General features: G+C 38.8%; 2 pseudogenes; both read left to right on the top strand.

Moving 5' to 3' along the window:
• The window catches only part of LOC143637800 (semaphorin-4C-like), a 54,618-nt pseudogene extending 52,564 nt beyond the window's left edge, over nucleotides 1-2,054 (top strand).
• A 10,458-nt stretch (nucleotides 2,055-12,512) lies between these two features.
• On the top strand, nucleotides 12,513-12,621 carry LOC143641297 (small nucleolar RNA U13; annotated as a pseudogene).
• The last annotated feature ends 1,628 nt before the right edge of the window (nucleotides 12,622-14,249 follow it).

Genomic DNA, 14,249 nt, shown 5'->3' with positions numbered 1-14,249 from the left:
AAGAGCCTCATTCCCTGTCATTGACACTCCCTTCTCCAGACTTTTCCAGGAGATGGCTGGCTGCTCAAGGCTGTGATCCTGAGGGCTGAAGTCCACCTGATTGAGGAACTGCAAGTGTTTGATAAGGAAACTGTGGAAAGCCTTGTGCTGTCACCAAGCAAGGTAGCTAATTAGACTCCATTCACTGCCATTGCACCCATTCCACCATCCCCAAATCAGGTTGGCATGGTTGGCCAGTTCAGCACACCTAAGTAAGCTCAGGGCAAGCCTGGGAAGTCAGGGAGTGTGCGGACAGGATTGGCACTCCACAGGAGCATTATGTATACCCTGGTCCCTGCATGGCTGCATTCCCAGAATTAGTCCTGGAGAAAACTCATGTTTTTTTTTTAGACACCTCTATGTGGATCCAGGACTCTGCTTACAGCCTCCTCTCTGATCCTCTCCATACCCGCCAGACTTCCCCAGCTTTGACATGTTTATGGTGCCTTCCCAGCGTTGGTTTCTGCCTAGTCCCCAGTGGTGCTCTGGGCCTGACCCGCTGATTCCCCACCATGTCCCCTGAAGTGTTGTCTTTTTCCTTAACCCTCATACACATTTGCAGCATCCTCTGGATCATGATTTGTTTGCCTTTTGCAGCTATTATCACTTAAAATTTTTTCCCAGCACATGGAGTAATAGCAGAAAGAATATGGGGTTGTGTAAACACTCAGATTGGCAGTTACCATTCAAACAGAGAACACCTTATGCTGTGCTGGTGCTATTGTGAGAGCCAAGGGCACTGAAGGAAAATGTTTCATGTCTTCTGTGTGTATTGCCTCCCTGTTTTCTTGAGACTTGCACCTTCCTTTGCAGTGCTGTCTTCTGCCTCTTCTTCATATGGACACCTCTCATGCTTGTGCTCCTTGGAGTCTGAGCAGCCCTGGGATGCATGTGGCCCTACCAACCCTCTCACTCCTCTTCTCCCACAGAAGCTGCTCTTTGCTGGCTCCTGCTCTCAGTTGGTCCAGCTGCCCCTGGCAGACTCTGTGAAGTACCACATCTGTGCAGACTGTGTCCTTGCGCAGGACGCCTACTCTGCCTGGAGCATCAACACTAGTCACCATTTGTCTGTGGCCAGCTACTCTGGGTGAGCTGGGTTCTGCAAGGGCTGGGACCAGGAAGGTGTGTGGATACGGTGGTTGGAACCACGCCTCTGATACCCCTTTCCTCTGCCAGATCTCTACTTGTTCAGAACATGGGGATCTCAGATACCATAGGCTTTTGTGACCTTCATGGAACTAAGAAAGGTAAGCTTTTTTGTGTTCCCCTTCCCCTCCAAATGGACTGTGGTCCGCAGGTGGATTTTCCACATCACACCTCCCTGGCCCTTGGTCTCTTGCACTGACTCTGCTACCTTCCCTCTCTGTTGCTACAGTCAGGTGAATGCTGAAAAACATCACAATGGTAGTGGGCACAGACTTGGTACTTCCCTGTCCCTCTCCTCCAAGTTGGCCTATGCCCGCTGGATCTTTGAGGGCCAGGACCTACCTGCAGACCAGCCAGGCTCCATCCACTATGATGCCCGTCTCCAAGCCCTGGTGGTGATGACTGCCCAATATCACCATGCTGGCGCCTACAACTGCTTTTCAGAGGAGTAGGGGACATGGCTGGCTGTTGAGGGGTATCTTGTGGCTGTGATAGTGGGCCCCTCAGTGACCTGGAGGTTCAGGCCCCCATGGAATACCTATGGCTTATGTGGCTGGCTGTGCTTGCCCTGGGGGCTCTGTGCCTGGTGTTACTGGTTTTTCTGGTTTGGTCACTTTGCCAGCGGCTTCAGGAAAATCTGGAAAAAGATATCAAGGCAGCAGAGAGGACCCTGTTGTACCCACTGGAGTTGCTCAAACATCACATCAGTCCCGTTTCCAGCTCAGAAACAGAAGAGTAATTTTGAGATCCTGTTGGATATAGTAATCGGATGGTCCCCTCTAGATTGTGCCTGGACACGCTGGGGCCAGCTTGGAGTTGGGTCCCTATCTGCACCTCCTGGCAACCCAGGCCTGCCCCTGCCTTCTTGAACACCTCTTTCTAGGGCCATCAGGAGTGGGCCTAAGGGCCTGTGATATTGTTTAGAGACACTTTTGGTTGTTAAAATGGCAGGTGTTGTCTACATCCTTTCATGCCCAGGTCAGCTCCCACCCTAAGGACTGTTCTGCCTCAGAAGTTCAGTTGTGCTGATGTTGAGAAAGAAAACTTGCCCTGTCCAAAGCAGGGCCCTTCCCCTCCAGGTTGCTCTGACACACCTCTCATCTTGCTCTCCTCAGAACACTGTTGTCACCTGACTCCATTTTGTTTCTTTGTTTATGTATTTTCTAATTCCACAATGATAAAGATCTTTTTCAATTGTATTGTGTGAATTATTCCTCCTTCAAATGATACCTTTTCTCTGGGGTCATTTTGCTTTATTCAGATGTATTATTTTTTGTACTGGGGACTGAATCCAGGGCTGCCACATCCCAAGCCCTTTTTTTATATTTTACTTACAGACAGCATCTCCCTGAATTCCTTAAAGCCTCACTAAGTTGCTGAAATAGTCCTTGAACTTGTGATCCTCTGCTATCAGCCTCCAGAGCTGCTTGGATTACTGGTGTGCACCAACATATGTGGTTTAATTGTTTAATAACAGCTTAATAGTTTTTCTTTCAGGGAGAAAGCTGTCCTTTCCTGCCCCTACTCTAGTTATAGTTTAACTAGTCATAAATCTCTAGAATGACAGGTTGTTGTTGTTGTTCAGTCCTTTGCAAATCTGTTTTATCTGCTTGTGTCTGCAGCAGTTGTTAAATCTTCTGTTAATCTGATTATTGATCTTTGATGCACAATGTTCTTTTGGGTTTCTTTTAGATGTTCTCTTTTTTATTTATATTTTAATTATTGTTATTTTATTTTTGGTTTTTGGTACTGGGGATTGAACCCAGGGACACTCTAACCCTGAGCTACATTTCCAGAATTTTTATTTTTTATATGGAGTCAGGTTCTCACTAGGTTGGTTAGGGCCTTACTAAGCTGCTGAAGCAGGCTTTGATCTCCAGATCTTCTTGCCTCACTCTGAGTCATTGGGATTACAGGCATTCACCACCACACTCAACTTAGATTATAACTTTTAAAAATTAGTATATTGTAAATATTCATAATCATAGGATTCATTATGCCACATCTGTGCATGCCCATAATTTGGTCAATCTTGTATATAATATTCTTAACTTGGGATTTTTTTCTCCCTGGGTTTAATGTAGATTTCAGTCCTATAACTCCAAGTTGATAAGTCAGTGTATCTGATTTTGTGAGGGAGTTTCTGCTGCTTTTATTGTCTTTGTACATCTATTCAAATGGTCCCTTTTCTCACTTTTATGTTTTGTTCATTTGTTACCTTATCAGGGAGGCCATCCCTGCCCACTGCATTATAGCCCTTCACTGACTTCAGAGCACCTAGCACCACCATAATTATACATACACAAATACAGTTTATGCACACAGATATATTTCAGACTAAGCATATATTTATGTATAAGATACACACATATGCATTATTCTTACCTTTCCATAAGCTCCATGTAAGCTCCATATAGTATCATGCTGGCCTGTAATCTCAGTGACACCAGAGTCTCAGTGGGAAGATTGCATGCTCCAAGACAACTTGGACAATTTAGTGAGGCCCTGTCTCACAAAACAAAAAGGGCTGAGGAGTAGTTCAGTAGAAGCACACCCCTGAGTTTATTACATTAAACAAGTTTCTTTAATTTTTCAAATTATTATTTGCCAAAATCTACGAGTTGGAGGTAAATATTGATATTTAGTATTTTATACTCATTTGGGAAGATAATTCTTGACTCTTATAAGTCAGAAGAAAGAAACCAAGCTAGCTTTTCAAAAATTGGTTACCCTGACAAAAATAAAATTCTAAACTTGCACTTGCTTCCATTCCCTGAATAATATAAAAGAATTGATTTTACAAGAACTACAAGAAACCTGAAATTCCTTGAAGCACCAGTTTAACAAATTTATCCCCACAATAATTCTGAAAATCTTAATTTAATTAAGGCAAATAATTGTGTCTTGTCAAATGGGAATATTGGATCTCTGTTTGTTTATTGTTTTATATTCCAAGGGGCTTCCCAGAAATGTACCAATTTAAAATCTTGTTAATTAGCCATTATTTAATGAGATTAACTATCATTATTTTTGAATACTAAGTATAGTGAAAATAATAGCTAAAGAATATAACTATGCTAAGCAATCAATAACTTGGTTTATTTATCCTAACAACAATGCAAATTTTATAAAGAAAGACAAGAATTTAAAAAAAAAAACAATGTTTGTCTGTTTGTTTTCCACAGATACATCACCATGTATCTATGGAACACAATACTGGTTAGTGTTCAAAACATTTATTGAATGATTGATTGATGGATATAAAAACAATCTAATCATATGGATGACCTATTTCCTCAACATTATTGTTAATTTCCTCCAGGTTCCATTGGGAACATAGGTGCTGCTCATTATTCCTAAAGAAATTGAGATAGAGAACTGGTTAGAAGAAGATATTCATATCTTCTGAATTTACTGCAAAATAGTTTCACTGATTTACAATAGCTATATAGTGGATGAATAAAGGTATGGAAAGAAATGTTACTTGCTGAGAATGAATAACTCAAGGTGCCTTTCTTTGTTTGGGGCCAAGCTCCAGATAAGACATTTACTTTCCTCAACTAAAAGTACCATGAGGTTTTTTCCAAAAATATAATTTATGAAGTGAATAACTTAAAATTTATCAGAGTTCATATTTATCTTAAATATGTATTCAAATTTACTTCAGTCCAATCAGTATGAAACAACTAAAACTTCCACTAATTATGTGCAGATAAAATAGCCAACTAGTTGATATTTTTAATCAATAAACTCCTTGGGGATAGTTACCTATTCTTTGTAAATTTTTATTTCAATGAAAAAATTATTTCAAATAATAATTTCAATAAAATAATTTACCAAAAAAGTACATACAGATCCGCAATCACTTATACTAAATAAACATTGGAAACAAGATATACTCCATAACTTTGTGTCAAAACACAAGTGATACCAAATTGACCTGAAGCAATTTACAGTTCTTATATAACTCATTTTCAACCCCCAGCCTTATGTTGCAGCTCTGCCTACCGGAGTGTGTCTTCCCCACCACACTGGGCAGGAGCTAGTGCTGACAGTTAGGGCACCATCATATTTGCAGAATGCTTTATACCTGATCTGCCTCCACTCATGTGTTTCATGCCTTTTCCCTGTCCCCACAGAAACTGCAGGTCAAGAAAGAGTATAGAGCCACCTTCAGTGAGATCAGTAAATCAGGGTACTGGCTGCTGTCAGAGATGGAACTGCAGGTGTTACTCATCATTACCAAGTGCTTTGAGGACATGAAGGTGGCTGCTTAAACTGTGGATACCAAGAATGTGGGTGCCTGAGTAGGCCAATGAATGGGCACTGTGGGAATCTCCCAAACTAGGTAGGGCCTTGCCCCTGACTGCCCACCCACTGTTCCTTCCCCCAGGACACCCAGATTCTCATAGAGGTGCATAAGTCAGGTTATGCCCGCCCTGGTGATGTGGAATTTGAGAACTTCAGCCAGCCTGTGATCTGTGCACACTCAGAAAATGGCCTGGACACCTGCTCAGATGGAGAGCCTAAGTTCCAGGGCCCTGGCCATAGTTGTGCCAAGCGCTGGCCTTTTGGCAAGAAGAGCAAGGTGGGGGCCCAGAATGTTGTGTGAGAAGACACTGAGTGGGGACAGCTGAGGCCCTAATGAGTTGAGTTCAGCCACAGGAATGCTGAGACCTGGGCCATACTTTTCCTCTTTGTTACATTCCTGGGCTGGAGGGAAGGAAGGCAAGTCAGCAGCACATTGGCCTGGGAGTCCCCTGAGACTGAGGAGGGCAGGATGTTGTCCTGTGGCATCTGTCTGCTGATGCTTGGGATGCTGAGAGAAGATCTGCTGGTGGAATTCGTGCTGGACTGACAGTTTGTGTTCCTGTCTTTTAGGAGTGCCGCTAACCCCAGATCTCTATCCATCTGATGGATCCTTATGCTCTATAGTTTTGGTATTTTTTGTTTGTTTGTGTGTTTTCAGAATCAGATGTAAACCCTAACACCACCGGTTTATATCTTGGACAGCTCCTGACTCCCTAGTATGCCTTAGACACCTCCCACTGACACCAGCCATTCTGGTCTTTAGCCCTCTCCTCCTAAGCTGTAACCCCTGACCTTTCCTGCCTTCCACAGCCCTCTATGAGTAGCATGCCACTTTGGCCTGTGTCTGAAGACTTTCTTCACACAAATGCCTCTTGTACCTCCTTCTAAACTGAGTCCAGAAAGCCCAGTGGACTATAGCAACCCTGTTCCTGCCCCTAGACCTAATAATCAAGGGATGTAGGAGATGGGGTAGAGAGAGGTGTGACCTCTTTCTCTGAGTCTAATGTCCTCCTTGTTACCTATCAGATTTTGTGTTGCCCTTACATGTATTTTCTGTGTGATTATGCATCTTGATTTGGGATATTATTACTATTTTTTATTTCTTTTTTGCTTTTGCTTCTCTGCATCCATACTTATGTTCATCCTTCTGTCCATCTTCATTTTCTGCCCTTGCCTCCTCCTTGCCTGTCCCCTCCTGGACCCAGCTGGTAGTCACGCCCCCGCAACCCTCTTCCCCCTAGAGGGTGTCATGTCCTTGGCCTTGCCTAATGGGTTTCCTTACCAGCTATGTCTATGATCCCTTGGTCTTATTGAGTGAGATCAGTAAGTCGGTCAATCTGTGGCTATCATCCTTCCATATCCTTCCAGAAGGCCATGGGGATAAGTGAGGACTGTGGGAGGAGGGATGGCACTGGCCCTCCCATCAGCAAGGTGGTGGACTGTAGGCTTGCTTCCTGCAGCCAGCTGGGTCCCACTCCTTCTTCACTCTGTCTATGACCTTGCTCCCAAGATATTTGGAAGGGGAGGAAGGTGGACTTGAATCTTCAGGAGTGTGCAGCGCCTGGAAGCTTTAGCTTCAGAATCCCAGACTCAACCCTCTCTTTCCTTTGCAGACTGTGGCTTCAGAGGATTTTAGCCACTTGCCCCAGGAACAGCAGAGAAAGAGGCTCCAGTATCAGTTAGAAGAACAAAACCAGGAGCTGAAGAAGAGGTGAATCAGAGGTAGGGCCTGGCAGAGGGGCCAGGCAGGGGACTGAAAAGTGCCATTGGGTCATATTTAAAAGAATGTTGTGCTCATCAGTAGAGTGCTTGCCTAGCAGACAAAAAGTAACCATAAAATATTTACACTCAAATGCACCCCAAAATGTCACAGAGACACAAGCAGGGAGGTTTTATAGGTGATTCTTCATACGCCTGGAGGGAACTGTTGCTTTCGCTCCCATGCAAGGATTTCTAGCAAACAGAGTGAAAGCTGACAGCTTATTTAGAAGGCTGGGAAACCTGGGTTCCCAAATCAGTGAGCAAGAATTCAAGTCAATGAAATTATGGTCTCATTTTTCCTCACTTCTGGTTTTAGATACAAAATCCTGACAAGAAATTTTAATGATGTACTACAAAACAATACATGGCATGGTGGTGTTAGTTGGGTGCCACAGAACTGTATGCTTCATAGTAATCACAAGAGGAAATTTTGTGTTATGTCTCCTTCACCAGAATAGGAAAAGGTTATTTTTTAAAGAAAAAAATACATAATCAATTGGGCATTATCCCAACAATGCAAACATGGTTCAATATCAAGAAGCCTTACAGTCTAATCCATCACATTAGAGAGCTAAAAGGAAATAAAAGCATATGGCTAACTATTTAATAATTCAAACATTTAAATATTAAAAATAAAAATCTGCCAGGTTAAAAAGAAAATCTATTTTGGATATTGAAAAACTATCTATTTAGATAGAAAACTATCTATTTTGGATATTGATTATATCAGTATAATTTCAAGGACTATAACACACACACACTCATAACAAATATTAATATATTATTAGTGGCCCAGAATGTTAACTTGAGGCAGCTCTGCTCATGTGGGGCAAGGAGTATATAAAAAGTCTCTGTAACTTCCCTCAATTTTTCTATAAATCTAATTTTTCTCTTAAAATTAAAAAAGAGAGATCCATATATCTCAAGACATAAAATAAATAATATCTACATCTTGCTCAGAAAATCTTTAAATATATGAATACTCTAAATTTATGTATGCAAAATTAATACTTAAATGAACATTTAGATCATTGAATTATTCTAACTATAAATGAAGTTAAATGTAATATATCTTTTGTTCCAGTTATTTTACTCATAGATTTAAGTTTAGAGCAATTCTTGAAAAAGTTTGGAAAAAACACAGACATGTTTGCTTTATTTTGGCATTGTTCACAGAAATACCAGAATTAGAGATAATCAGGAGAAGTTGGAGACAATGTTAAGATAGTTATACTGGATTTGTACAATTTCAAATGTATAAAATTGAATTATAGCTATATGAATTAAGCACAGAAAACTTATTTAGTGAGACATATTTATATTTATCCAAGTACATACATAAAACTCATTAGAAATCTGCATAAACAGAGAAGTGGGCATTAGGGATGAAGGATAAGAAAAAGGTGAGTTAGGAGAATAGCATGAGACAAAATGCAGAAATTCATGAGATGACCCCTGTGCACCTGAGATAAACACAAAAGAGAAACAACTGAAAATTTATTTACCTAAATAAAAATCATTTCACCATTTATTAATCATTTTATCCTATTAGGAAAATAAAGTATATACATTTATTTGTTTATTATTATTGTTGTACTTAAGCTGGAGAAAGAAAAGAATGAAAAGACTCTTTCTCATGGTGACTCAGAGAGTGGAAAAGCATAAATAAAGCAATGATCATGGATGACTTCTTGAGTAATGGTTCATCACCATTTTCTCTCATTAGAGTAAATACAAGAGGGAAAATGTTAGGAAATTAAGAAAAGTATAAAATCACCCCAGAGGAATAATACACAGTGAAAATAATTCTTCTATTTATCTCTAGTGACAAATGTCAAGGAATTATTTTACAAAAAAGCAAAAAGGAGGATAAATATCTGAATTTTCTTTGAAGGATTTCTTTTTCTATTTTAACTTGATTATGCAGCAGAAATGGATTTCTCATTTTGAAACCAACAAAGGGTGGCATTTTGGCCTTCTCACTCTGACCTTGTGTGGATTTTCTATTTGCATATTCCATCTCAAGTGCAGTATTTCTCAGTATCAAGGACTAGATACACAGCAGAGCTGTGCTGCTTAATGTATCATCTGTTCACAATGGTTTTGCATAATGGCTCTATGTTGCTTGGAGATGTGCACTTAATTGCAGCAATCCAGACAATACTCTGTAATGCTCCACACCTTAATTAGCTCTTCCACATATTAAGGGGATGCAAAGAGAGGGAAAATTCATCTAGATGTTAAAGGAGAATTCACATAGTTTTTCCTCAACTGATATGTCATAAAATATTAAATGACATTTCCTTTACTCTTAAGAACTTTTTGAAGAGTAAAGTATGAATAAATTCTACACATCTTTTGCCACAGTGGGAGGGGAATAGTTTATTTAAAACAAGGGCAAACTGAGGAAAAATTATCCTATCCTAATGTCAAATTTAATGCATGTGCTCTTTACCTTGGCTTTCAAAATCGAAAATTAGCATAGATATCTGGACATACTATCTTAATAAGAACATCATTAATTATAATATTCTTTAAAGATCACTGTAGAGCCACAGTTGGTTTTAATTTCATATTTAGAAATATCAATTTTAGCTGTTTAATTTGATAAGGTAAAACATATAGAGAAAAAAACTATGATGATAACACAGAAATTTTTATTAAAAATTTCAAATTTATTAAAATTTGTCTATGCTCAATCTTTGTCAGTGCTAGATATTTTTCTATTTTATAAAAATAAATTTTAAAACATATTTCTGATAGGATTTAAAATGCAAACAAGTAATATTAAAGATACACCAAGATATTATTGACATATAGTGTTAGCATCTCTTTGAGGCACTATATATTCTAAATAATTTTTTTATTTTATCTAAGTCTCAAAACTTTATGATGTAAATATTTTTAAGCAAAATTCATAGAAGGAATCTATGGCCTCAAAAAGGTTAAGAAACTTGATAGGGCATAAATACTAAATGTCACAAATACTAAATCTGGCACTGACAAAGACTGAGCAGAGATATTTAGTTTGATTCTGAGTACTGAAAGGAGAATAGCAATATGGATGGTCAGAATCGAGAAGGATATAGATAAGTTTATATAACTTCCTGTTTTACACTAAAGTGCATACTTCAAGTGAACTTCTCAAGTACATTTAGTTTGAAATATATGTTAGAACTTCATACATGTCCATTGATAAATGAAATTTGCCGCAGTCCGGCTACAGCAGAATAACCGGGGGGTGACAAATAACTTGTGTATGTTGATGCAGCAGGAGTGGAAGCCATTTATTGTAGGATCTGAGCGATATTTATACATTTTACACAGCTTATCTAATTAGCATAAAATAGATACAGCAGTCAACCAATAAGGAATCTCCACACTTAATGGCTCGCTTTTGTTACTTCACAAACCACTCCCTCTGGCATTTGGCCAGGCGCTATCCAGACTTGTTTACAGACTTTAACATTTCTCTGGCAAAATAACAGGTGCCAATCTGACTTGTTTACAGACCTTAACATTTCCCCCTTTTGTTTAATTTAAATAATGACCATAGTGTTTTTTACAGAAACACCATAAATAACCTGCTAGAAACAGAAAGGGAGGATACAAAATGCTACGATACCAAGCTAATTGATGGCTCCATGCAAGAAGCCCTTGGAAAAATTATACCAGCAATGACACCATTAGCAAAGATATTGAGTTACAATTTGTTGTAGATTACGGTTTGTTATCTCAGTCCAGGTAAAGCAGTGTCTCAATAGATTAACTCACAGTCCAGGTAAATCACAGTCCAGGTAAGTTCTGCAGGCAGCTAGCTTAAGTTGTAGCAGCAGAAACAGCAACAGCTCCGAAGTCTTGTCCATTTCTCAGCCGAAGTTTTTTTCAGTTCTCAGCAGAAGTTTCCTCCAGTTCTCAGCAACACTGTAAATTTTTTCACCTTTGTTTTCACCCGCACTGGGATGAAGGCAGGAACTCCGGATGACTAAAGAAAATCCTGTAGCATTTCACTAAGAAAAGAACCTTCTGAAAAATTTAGTACATTATCTCAAGGTTTTTTACATTTGAAATAAGCCTTAATAGTACTCATTACTCATCAGCCTCCAGGTATGGGATACCCATTGTAGTTACTGGTCTTGGAAATGATCAAACTTCAGGGACGCCAGTAGCGTCTTCTGCCAGCTGTAGCATCCCGGGCAGCCCCAGATGGCCCTGGGGAAGAGTTCCAGAATCAAACTGCTTCCAGGCAGAGGGAGCAAAAGCCTGCGAGACTGTGCCTCCAGGTCAGGCCTAGATTTGGACTCACAGTGATGATTTGCTCCCCTGGGCGGGGGGGGGGGGGGGGGGGGGGGGGAGGGGGGGCGGGGAAGAGCCCGCAACTGCAGCTTGGAAAATTCTTGCTGCGCCAAGATCGGCTTGGGCAGGTGGCAGCCGCCTTGTGGTTTCTCGCACCCTCCGGTATCGAAAAGTGTTCAGTAATAGCTTTTTGCTGCAACTTTTTTCTTGAAAATCCTTCTTCTTCTGATCTTTCTTTTTCTTTCTGACTAGAGTTTCTGGGCTTTTATCAACACATGCCCTAACTATTCTTGGTTTCACTGGGGTGCCTTTTTTCCCTTATCAATTTACTTCTCACCCCTTCCATATTTTCATCACAACGACAATACAACATTTCAAGACAAAACAAGACACAAACATACTGCATCAATCTTCTCCATTTTCTCGAAATGGCCATTTTTCCTCTCGCCCTATCTGCCTAGGGACGAGCAGATTGCTCCCGTCCTATCTATGGATGGGCAGCTTTTTTCGTCACTTACCCCCGAGTGTCCCGGGGCTCCTCGTACGGGCCACCATCTGCTGCAGTCTGGCTGCAGCAGAATAATGGGGGGGGGGCTTCCACTCCTGCTGCATCAACATATACAAGTTATTCATCACCCCCCGGTTATTCTGCTGCAGCCGGACTGCGGCAGAAATTGATAATTGAATTATAACATAATGAAAGGTTCAGAAAAAATGGAAAAAATAGCAGAAAAGAAGTATTCAGACCATTCTTTTAGTTATTTTCCTGACATCAAATTTCTTTGTATATCATGAAGTTATGATATGATTATGATAAAATTATGATATGATTCAATCTGTTATACTAACCAAGATATAATTGCATGGATTTTATGACCTATATAAAAAAGAATTAAACTTTAATCATTTATTTCATCATGACAACAATCTTTATTATAACTTATAAAAATAGAATAAATATACTTTTGGTTCATAAGTGTGATGATTATTGGGTGTTCATGTGGCTGGTGTGAGAGATGTGCCTTGCTCTACATCTTGTCTCTACATCTGCACATTACTTATCTGTTGTCAAAAAAGGCTAAGGAAGGTATTTTATTAGGTAAATTTAAACTCCTTCCTTCTCTCTTGAGTTCTTATTTCTTTTTAATAAGTGATATAATTCCACCTTACTCAGATCTCTCCTCCTGGGGCCCATGAGCCACCCTAGAAATTCTCTAAAAAGAACAAAATTACCTTCCAATACATATCACATACTATTCACATACTGTCCTGTTCAATTTTCAATTTAACATACTGTCTTGTTCAATTTTCAATTTTTTTATTTTTCATTTTTTTTACAATTCTATACCAACTAAAGGATGAAGTCTAACTCTATATAATGACAGATCTGAACTTTCTTGATCTCTTTACCCTCTTCACATAATTCCAGTATATTATATTTTCACTTCCCTGAACACAGTTGCTTCAAAATATGTTCAGGCCTCATCTCCTGGATGAAAATTTACAGAATAGCCCTGAAAAACTACCCTAAATTGTTTAATTATTGTATTTTGCACATAAAAGTGAACACAAATTTTTCATTATGTGGATTCACCATTTTCAGAATGTTAATAGTATTTGTATGAATGTCAATGTTAATTTTTTCTTACAAGCATAAATTCAAAAGAAATTGATGAAAAATTCTTTAAAATTATTAAGGTACCAACTAATTATAACAAAACTAATGTTTCATTTACACTATTTTTATTAAACAGATGGAAGTCTGATGGCTTTGACAAATAACATAGAAATCAAGATTCAGTGAGGGAAGGAGAGAAAGAGAGAAGCACACAGGCAACTTCACATTAAAAGTAGCTTTGAGGGCTGGGATTTGCTCTCCTAGTGTGGGTGGGACCTGGGTTTGATCCTCAGCACCACATAAAAATAAAGGCATTGTGTTCTGTCAATGTACACCTAAAAAGTATATATTAAAAAAAGTACCTTTGAGTACTAAAAGGTTAATTTTTAACCAATAAATCTCTAAGACAACATGGATCTGAAAGTTTTTATAATTCTTACACTTTTTTAAAAAATTCTAAGTCAAGAACTTTCACACACACAAAAAGAATTCTGAGCTAGAACAACCACAAAAAAAAAAACCTTAAAAAAATGTTTAGGAAAACTGAGAGCTACCAAAGGTTTATATTGCACCAGAGCCAGTACAAATGTGTTTAGGACAGCAAATATTTTAGTATATGAGAAGATAAATCTATACACAACATACAGAATGAACTTCAGTTTCACATAATTCACATATTGTTATTGTTTGTTGTGAAGCTTTTAAGAAATACAAATATCTTAAAAGAAACAACTGAACCTTGCCAATATAGTAAGAATTCTTGCCAAAAATGAACATATGTAGTTCTAACTCTTTAAGTATATTCTTTGCCAAAAAGAAAAGATGTATACTAAATAAGATTTATTTAAGTTTTCAAAAGTTAAATAGCAAAATGCAATTGAATAAGTGATATTCTAAAATTGTTGGCTCTTGAAATATGCATCTTTTTTTAACAAATTGAATTAGGAATGATGAGATTTTAGAAAAATCTTATCAATTTTAAGGAAGCTCGCTACTTTAATTTAAGTACCTTTTAACTCAAAACTTGGCAACTCAGAGATGTCACATGACTCAATTATATGCATGTTTAAGAACTGTA

The sequence above is a fragment of the Callospermophilus lateralis genome, unplaced genomic scaffold, assembly GCF_048772815.1.
Source record: "Callospermophilus lateralis isolate mCalLat2 unplaced genomic scaffold, mCalLat2.hap1 Scaffold_94, whole genome shotgun sequence".
NCBI lineage: Eukaryota > Metazoa > Chordata > Mammalia > Rodentia > Sciuridae > Callospermophilus > Callospermophilus lateralis.
Note: the sequence above shows the minus strand (reverse complement) of the source record. Positions and strands in the feature narration are given on the sequence as shown.